Raw genomic sequence first — 8,828 nt, 5'->3', positions numbered from 1 at the left:
CCCGATCCCGAGCCCACCCTCGCCGCCCCTCCGTCGCCGAGCACCTCCCTGCCACCGTCTCTCCCTCTGTAAGCCCCCCACCCCTCCCCAACCCCCTCTCTCTTTGCTTAGTTAGTAGATGATTTTAGTAGTAGTAGATGTTAATTTAGGGTTCATAGATAATGATTTTTAGAAGTAGTGGATATTAATTACTAGTAGTGATGGTAAACTAGTTGTATAATTAGCAGTAGTACATGTTAATTAGTAGTAGATGTAGTAGTTAGATGTTAATTAGTAGTAGTAGATGTGCTAGTTTCTTTCTATTTATAGTAAGTTTATATTTAGTAAGAACTAGTTGAATTAATAGAACTAGTTTAGTTTTAGTTGAACTAGTTAAGTTTTAGTTGAACTAGTATAGTAAGTAAATTAATAACTAGTTGAACTACTTCATTTTTAGAAAGAACTAGTTTTTTTTTTCTTTTTATACTAAGTTTATATTTAGTAAGAACTAGTTGAATTAATAGAACTAGTTGAATTAATAGAACTAGTGGAACATGCCATATTTGGTGTTATTTTTTAGTTTAAGCAATTATTTCATGTTTTGGTTACACCTCCAAGTGGCCTATGTTTTGCCGGAGTGTTGATTAATTTCCGTTCCGGCAAATTTCAGGCGCTCGATATGTCCTTTTTTTAGCAAAGGTCATGCCGGACTTTTCCGTGAATTCTGGCATGACTTGTGCTAGATATGTACAAGTTAAATCTTTGAATTATGAACGTAGGAAATGTCGTATTCGGACGACGACAGTCTCCCGGGGGAGTGCAGTTGGTGCCACGATGATCGAGGTATGTGCGACAGGTTCGTTCAGCTGGATGAAGATCGACGCTTCAGCATTAAGCTCGAGGAGACCTTTGATGTTGAAACGGTACGCAACAACGACAAGTGTTTTTTTCATAATTAAGCATGACTTCAACTATTTCAACGTCTAAGTTTCATCTTTTACAATTCGACTAGCTTATCCCATGCCATGCAAGACACTATGTCTTGGAGAGGATGGGTTTTGAAGACCATGAAAATTTTCAAACAAAGAAAATACACCTAAGGACCCATCATGATATCGATTTTGAAGTAAATCTGTACAATTCTCAGAGCGTAACCCATTTTGGTTGCCAAAATTGGGAAGCACTTTGCAAAATGTATGGTTTTTATGAGGGTATGATTGTCAGCATGGATCTTGGTGATCCTGACATCGAGCAAGACAATATGGACATTTGGGTCCTTGTTGATACGCTTCCGATTCTACCACAATGTGAGTTTCTCAAACATAGTTATTAACTAATTTATATTGTTTATTTCAAAATAGTTGACAGCTTAGTTCCATTGACAGCTTATTTTGAATCTTCAAAGAATGTGCAGAAGATGGTAGACAAAACCCACTACACTGATGGCTCCGAATTAACTTATAAGGAGAAAAATCATCTGATTGCTTATTGTACTTTTTTTGAGAATTACAATACCTATTATCGAACTCCTCCAAATTATGGTGAATACGTGCCACTAGTGCACGTGTTGAACCACGATAACTTCTATGGAGATACCCTGGTAAGATATTTTACTATTACGACATTCGTGCATCTTTTGCATACTTCTAAAACTAGTACATCATTGCTAACTACGAAGTTATTACTATGTTTTTCAACAGAAAATCCCGATGGATTGTGTGCCTAATCTGATGTATTACAATGGTCGCCTTGAAGTTCTGAACCTACAGCCAGGTCATCCTACGGATCTCACCTGTGCATATCGAATTTCTGAAACCGGTGAACACATGCTAATCAAAGAGTGGAAAAAATGTTTGGACATTCGTAAGGAGGTTCTTGGAAGCAACATTAAGCAAAAGGCAAGAATTGGAGACAGGATAATCTGCATTCTCCACAATGGAGAGCGAGGGGCTATCTTGTTTTTTGCTATTTTACCTTAGAGAATATAGTAGGTCCTAAGAGCATGTAGTAGGTCCTATGAGGTACAATATGTTTATTATGTGATACAATGTGTTAGAGTTGAAGATGTGAGGAGTACTTGTGATTACGACTAGTGACCAATGATATGATGATGATGATGATGATAAGTTGTTAATGATATGATGATGATGATATTTATTATATCATTGGGTGAAAGAACCACGGATTAGTTTCAAGTGGATGTCCGTCCACTTGAAACTAGTCCACATGGTTCTTTCACCCCGTGATGTAATAACTCATTATGATGTAAAAATAATTTGTAAATTCATGTTGTATGAAAATTTGTGTAAAGGTGTACGAATACAACATGAAATAAAAAAGAAATAAAATATGAAATAATAGTAGCAGCGCGGACAGAGAGAAGCGCTACTACTAATTACCAGCAGCGCTCCTCCTGGAACTCGCTGCTACTAAGTCGATTTAGCCGTAGCGTGGGTGGAGGCACGCTACTGCTATTCGTTAGCTGTAGCGCCTTATCAGTAGCGCACCACCCCGCGCTACTGATAGGTCTAAAACCCACGCTGCTGCTAGCCTTTTCCCTAGTAGTGTTAACTCAGAAGTACCAGTAGCGTGTTCCAGAAAGGGCGCTACTGCTACGTTAGCTACAGCGCGTTCTGGAATACACACTGCAGCTAAGGAGATTAGCAGTAGCACTGGGCCATTATACGCGCTACTACTAGGTTGGGCTAGCCATGTGCGCCCAGTTGAAACATAGTAGCAGCGCTTTTCGCTAGTACGCGCTACTGCTAAAGTCATAGCAGTATCGCGGTTTATTTACGCGCGCTGCTACTAAGTAGCAGCAGCGCTTGATTTTGTACAGCGCTACTAGTAAAATTTTGTGTATAGGCTTTTCCCTAGTAGTGATAGCTGTAGCCGTAAGTCAAGCTCATACTATTAGTGTAGCTTAGTTTGAAGACATAACATCTTATTATCTGTTATGCTCCTGGATACAATAACTCGATCTAGAGAGACAAGAAGGGGAAGGGAATCTGGGTACACAGAGATGGGAGGAGGAGGAAAGGGGAAAGCCGGGTTGCTTCTGCTAATCGACAACCTCTTATGTTCCAGCCAGCCCTCTTTTGTCTTCGGTCTCTGCTCTCTTGTCCTTCTCGGCCCTCCAGGCCCGGTCTAGCAGCCGGGAGCACCGGGAGGCCTTGGGCCTTCTTCCTGGGCTGGGCTGCCGCATAACACTCCCCATCCCTTGTGGAGCGGCTTGCCCCCAAGCCGCCAGACAGGGAAACTGATGCAACACCATTGCGTCTTCCCAAGTGTCGTGGGTGTCTGGGCGATCCTTCCAGCGAATCTTGAACTTTGGCTTGGCCGCACCGCCTTGCTGAACGAGCTTCATCTGCAAGATCGTCACTGGTTGAAGTAGTGTCAAGCTCCTTTGTTCGACCATGCCCATGTCCGGCTCAACGGAGAACCATGGAGGAACTTGCTTCTTGAGCTGGGAAACATGGATGACATCGTGGATCCTGGAGTTGGCTGGCAGCTGGAGCTTGTAAGAGACTGCACCGACTCGCTGGAGGACTTGGTACGGCCCGTAGAACTTCAGCGCCAACTTCTGGTTACGACATGCCGCGAGGGAGTTCTGGAGGTAGGGTTGAACCTTCAAGAACACTTGATCGCCCACTTGAAAGGAGCGTTCCGTGCGATGCTTGTCCGCTTGCCGTTTCATCCTTGCTTGAGCTCGCGTCAAGTGTTGTCGTAGTAGCTCTCTGATTGCTTCCTGGTCGGCCACCAAGTGTTGGAAGTTAGTAGTAGACGCCAGAGCTGATATCCCAAATGGTCGAGGAGGATAGCCATATAGCGCTTCAAATGGCGTACATCCCGCTGCTGTGTGATAAGATGTGTTGTACCAATGCTCCGCTGCTGTCAACCATTTGGACCACTGGGCGGGCTTGTCATGAATCGAACACCGAAGAAAAGCCTCGAGACACTGATTGAGGTGTTCAGTCTGACCATCTGTCTCGGGGTGTCGGGACGAGCTCATGTTGAGGATGGTATCTGAAAGTCGAAACAGTTCCTGCCAGAACATACTTGTGAAAACCGGATCCTGGTCAGAGATGATCCTTGCTGGCATGCCATGGAGGCGGTACACTTGATCGAAGAACACAAGGGCCACCTGGTGAGCTGTGCATGGGTGCTTGAGCGGCAGAAAGTGGGAAAACTTGGTGAGCTTATCAATGACAACCAAAATCACTTCGAAGCCGTTTGACTTAGGCAACCCTTCCATGAAATCCCAGCTTATAGTGTGCCACAGATGAGGGGGAATCTCATGAGGTTGAAGAAGTCCAGGTTGACGACAGTGTTCTGGCTCGGCCTGCTGACACACGGTGCAGCCTTGCACAAACTTTGTAACATCTCGTTTCATCTTGGTCCAGGCAAATAGTTTCTTGACACGCTGATATGTCGCAAGCACCCCCGAATGGCCGCCAAGTGCAGTGGCATGGAGGGACTGCATAATGTGCTGCTGAGCCAAAGGGTTTTGGCCAACCCAAATACGCCCTTTGTAGCGAAGCACACCATTATCCAATGAGTAGCCCTTGTCATTTCTCCCTGTTACTGATAGTTCAGTCAAGAGTTGCCTGGAACTGGTGTCCTCCTCATAGCCAGCAACCAGGGTTTCCATCCACGAGGGTATTGCCGATGATATGGTGAGTACGGACTGCTGCTGGTCTCGGCGGGAGAGAGCATCCGCCGCCGCATTTGTGATGCCACGCTTGTACTGGATAGTGTACTCCAATCCCATTAGTTTGACGAAGGCCTTGTGCTGGATCCCCATACTCAATCTTTGGTCGGCAAGATGCAAGAGGGCTTGCTGATCTGTGCGTATTATGAATGTTGGTGTTGTAAATACGGCCTCCATTTGTCCACGGCCATCAGGATGGCGAGGCATTCCTTCTCGTACATGCTGAGTGCTTGATTCTTTGGACAGAGCCCTTTGCTCAAGTAATCCACCGGGTGCCCTTGCTGCATGAGGACTGCCCCGATGCCATCCTTGCATGCATCGGTCTCCAGGACAAATGTTTGCTGGAAATTGGGTAACGCCAACACCGGAGCTGCGATCATTGCCTTCTTGAGCAGCTAGAAAGCTGTTTCTGCTGGTTGTGTCCACTGGAATATTTTTCCTTTTTTTAACAGCTCAGTCAGTGGTCGACTAATCACGCCGTAATGTTGAATGAACTTTCGATAATACCCCGTGAGACCCAAAAACCCTCGAACAACCCGGACAGAAGTGGGAACAGGCCAAGTCTGCACTGCCTCAACCTTTGCCGGATCAGTAGCCACGCCCTCAGCACTGATGACGTGCCCGAGGTATTCGATCCGAGGCTGGGCGAAGGCACACTTAGAGCTTTTGATCACCAATTCATTATCCCGCAGCAGCTGCAATACTTCACGTAGGCGACATAGGTGTTCCTCCAAGGTAGCTGTATGCACCAAAATGTCATCCATAAACGCCAAAACACCATGCCTAAGCAGAGGATTGAGAACCTTGTGTATCATGCTCTAGAAAGAGCCGGGTGCACGCGAGAGGCCAAAGGGCATTACCAGGAACTCGTACATGCCCTGGTGGGTGCGGAAGGCTGTTTTGAACACATCCTCATCGGCCACTCTTATCTGATGATACCTTGAGAGAAGGTCCATCTTGGTGAACCATTTTGTGCCTGAGATCTCGTCCAACAGCTCATCCACCACCGGCATTGGATGTTTGTTCTAGATCGTGATTGCATTAAGTTGGCGACAGTCCACACAAAAACGCCACGTTCCGTCCTTTTTTCACACAAGCAGCACTGGGGCAGCAAAGGGGCTTGAACTGGGGCGGCTGATACCTGCGCGAAGCATCTCCTTTATCTGTTTTTCTATTTCATCCTTCTGTTGAGGTGTGTATCGATACGGCCGTGCACTAACTAGTTGTGAGCCAGGGATCAATGGAATGGTGTGATCATCTTCTCGATGAGGTGGTAGGCTGGACGGGGCGCAGAAACGATCGTCAAACTCCGACAATAGGGACTGCACTTCTGGGGAATTGGGTTCTCCGGCTCAGTCGCGTGCACTGCTGACAAGTCCTGCTCCTGGTGGATCGGTTGGATTTGAACTGCCTGTCGAACTGCTCCTCGGCGTAGCAGGCCTCGCATCTTCCCGACCGACACCTGCTTAGACTTGCTCGGCGTCGTGTGTATCCCTTTTAGGGTAATGCGACGTCCTTCATGTGTGAACCTCATCCATTTCCTCCGCCAATGCACCCACATAGGACTGTGGCCTTCCAACCAATCTGCCCCCATGATGAGATCATAACAGCCAAGAGGGAGCACCTTCATATCTTGGCAGAATGTGTGGCCTTGTGTCCACCATGTCAATTGTGGCACCACAGAGGAGCTTGTTAAAACGTCACCACCAGCAATGACAAATGAGGCCGCCGGTACTGTCCGAGTAGGAAGTTGAAGTTCCGTTGCTAAGTTTGAATCCACAAACGAATAGTTTGCCCAAGAATCAATCAGAATGAGGACTGTACGCTTGCCGATCATGCGTTGAAGGCGCATGGTTCTGCGTTTGACCGGTGATGTAGCGGAACTCGGATTGGCAAGCAGCATCACCTCTTCCTCTGAACTAGAATCTGACATGTGTTGGGGATCAGGAGGATCATCTAGCTGCAAAATATCCAGCAACTCCTCCATAATGTGAAGAGGCACCTTGTCGGGGCACTTATGCCCGCGTGCCCATGGGTCGCCACACTTGAAGCACAAGTTTTTGGCCTTGCGGTAAGCTCAGAGCGCCTCCAACCACCTTCCGCGTTTCCTCTGGTGCAGACTGATGCTTGGTTTTGTCCCCGTGACTTGATTGCTTGACAAACGGTCGCTGGCTAGACTTAGAGCTGTTGCCTGCCTTGTCGTTGTCGAGCTCCACTTCCTGCAACAGGGCCAAACAACTAGCAGTATCGACATCCTCTGGTTGATGCAATATAACAGCAGAACTAATTTCAGGACGAAGGCCTGCTATATATCTCTCAACAAAAAACACCTCACTAGTGTGTGGATCTGCTAGAAGGATTTGGTGTCGCAGGGTGTCAAATTTAGAAGTATACTCATCTACCGAGCTAGTTTAACTAAGAAACAACAACTGGTGCATGTGGAATTTGTGCTTGTTCTTCCCCCACTTCTACTGAACTGCAGTGCGCAGGTCGTGCCAATGCACAAACTGCCGGTGTTTCTGGGCCATTTTTAGCCACAACGCCATGTTCCCAACATAGTTGAGAGTGGCAAACTTGACCTTCATTAGCTCAGACACCCCATAAATCTCGAAATATAGTTCACAATTGTCCAACCACACTTGGTAATCTTCCCCATCGAATTTAGGGAAATCCATCTTGGGTGTACTACCCAAGTGTGACCGAGGAGTAGGATGCAAAACTTAGCAATCATCACAAAGGAACTCCCGCTCGGTGGACGAGGCGAAGGAGGGCATACCGTTGGCCGGAGGCGGATTTGGGGTTTGGGGATCCCCCAAAATCGGCCCCCGTTGCTGGTGATGCCCGTTGTGCCCACTAGGCCGCTCCCCGCCGTGCGCGTGCACCACAACAGTCGGAGGCGTCGTGGTCGCGTCGGCTGAGCCTTGGGGGCGCGTCGCTGGTGACTCGAGCGCCTCCAGTTGTCTCGATGCATCCTCAGCGTGTAGCTGAAGAAGCGATGCGGATTCGGACAAGCTCTTTGTCGTGAAATCCATGGCCTTCATCCACGCGGTCATGCACTTCAGCTGTTCGACGATGTCGTCGAGTTTGGCGTAGGTCTCCATGTTCTGCTGCTCCACCGTCCCCATCGCCGCCGAGATCTGCTGCTCGACCGCCGAAGGGCCATGCTTCTTCGGCGCCAGATTCGAACCCGATCGACCAACCAGATCGGCGGTTCCTACCGAGCGATGGGAATTATAGCGGCAGACGAATACGCCGCTTACCGCACTGCGGACTGATGGATCACGAGTCCTCAAGATGGATCGAACGACTCTGGATACCAATTGTTATGCTCCTGGATACAATAACTCGATCTAGAGAGACAAGAAGGGGAAGGGAATCTGGGTACACAGAGATGGGAGGAGGAGGAAAGGGGAAAACCGTGTTGCTTCTGCTAATCGACAACCTCTTCTGTTCCAGCCAGCCCCGTTTTGTCTTTGGTCTCTACTCTCTTGTCCTTCTCGGCCCTCCAGGCCCGGTCCAGCAGCCGGGAGCGCCGGGAGGCCTTGGGCCTTCTTCCTGGGCTGGGCTGCTGCATAACATTATCTGATGTAAATTATGTTTAACAATGTGGCTGGTTGTTACTGAACACATCTATGGATGTTGAGATCTTGAATTTTTAGTCTTAATGTGTTTGAGGTCTGCAATTGAACCTTGAGTGAAATGATGTATGATGCCTGGGCGTATTGTGATTGGATTCTAAATCGGGGATATGTTGCCCAGAATAGCCAGATTGTTTTTGAAACAAAACAGGATGGCATATTATCTGCCAGGCCAACCTATTTGTGCTGGCAGTTAAACTGTCGGCAAATAGATGGGCTAGGGCAGAGAATCTGCCGGGAGAAGTTTATCTGCCGGGAGAAGTTTATCTGCCAGGACAAGTAATCCCCGGCAGCCGTTCTCGTGGCAGTTCTATCTGCCGGGAGAACCATTGTCCCGGCAGTTTATCTGCCCTTTAAAGAGCTTTCTCATGGCAGTTTTTCTGTCCTTACATCAGTGTTGTGGTGTAGTGACCGGAACAAAGCATTAACACATAGTGAATACATGAACTCCTCAAACTACGGTCATCACTGGTAAGTATCCCAATTATTGTCACTTCAGG

The sequence above is a fragment of the Triticum dicoccoides genome, chromosome 1A (assembly GCF_002162155.2).
Source record: "Triticum dicoccoides isolate Atlit2015 ecotype Zavitan chromosome 1A, WEW_v2.0, whole genome shotgun sequence".
NCBI classification, from domain to species: domain Eukaryota; kingdom Viridiplantae; phylum Streptophyta; class Magnoliopsida; order Poales; family Poaceae; genus Triticum; species Triticum dicoccoides.
The sequence above is the reverse complement of the archived record's forward strand: the minus strand, read 5'-3'. Positions refer to the sequence as shown.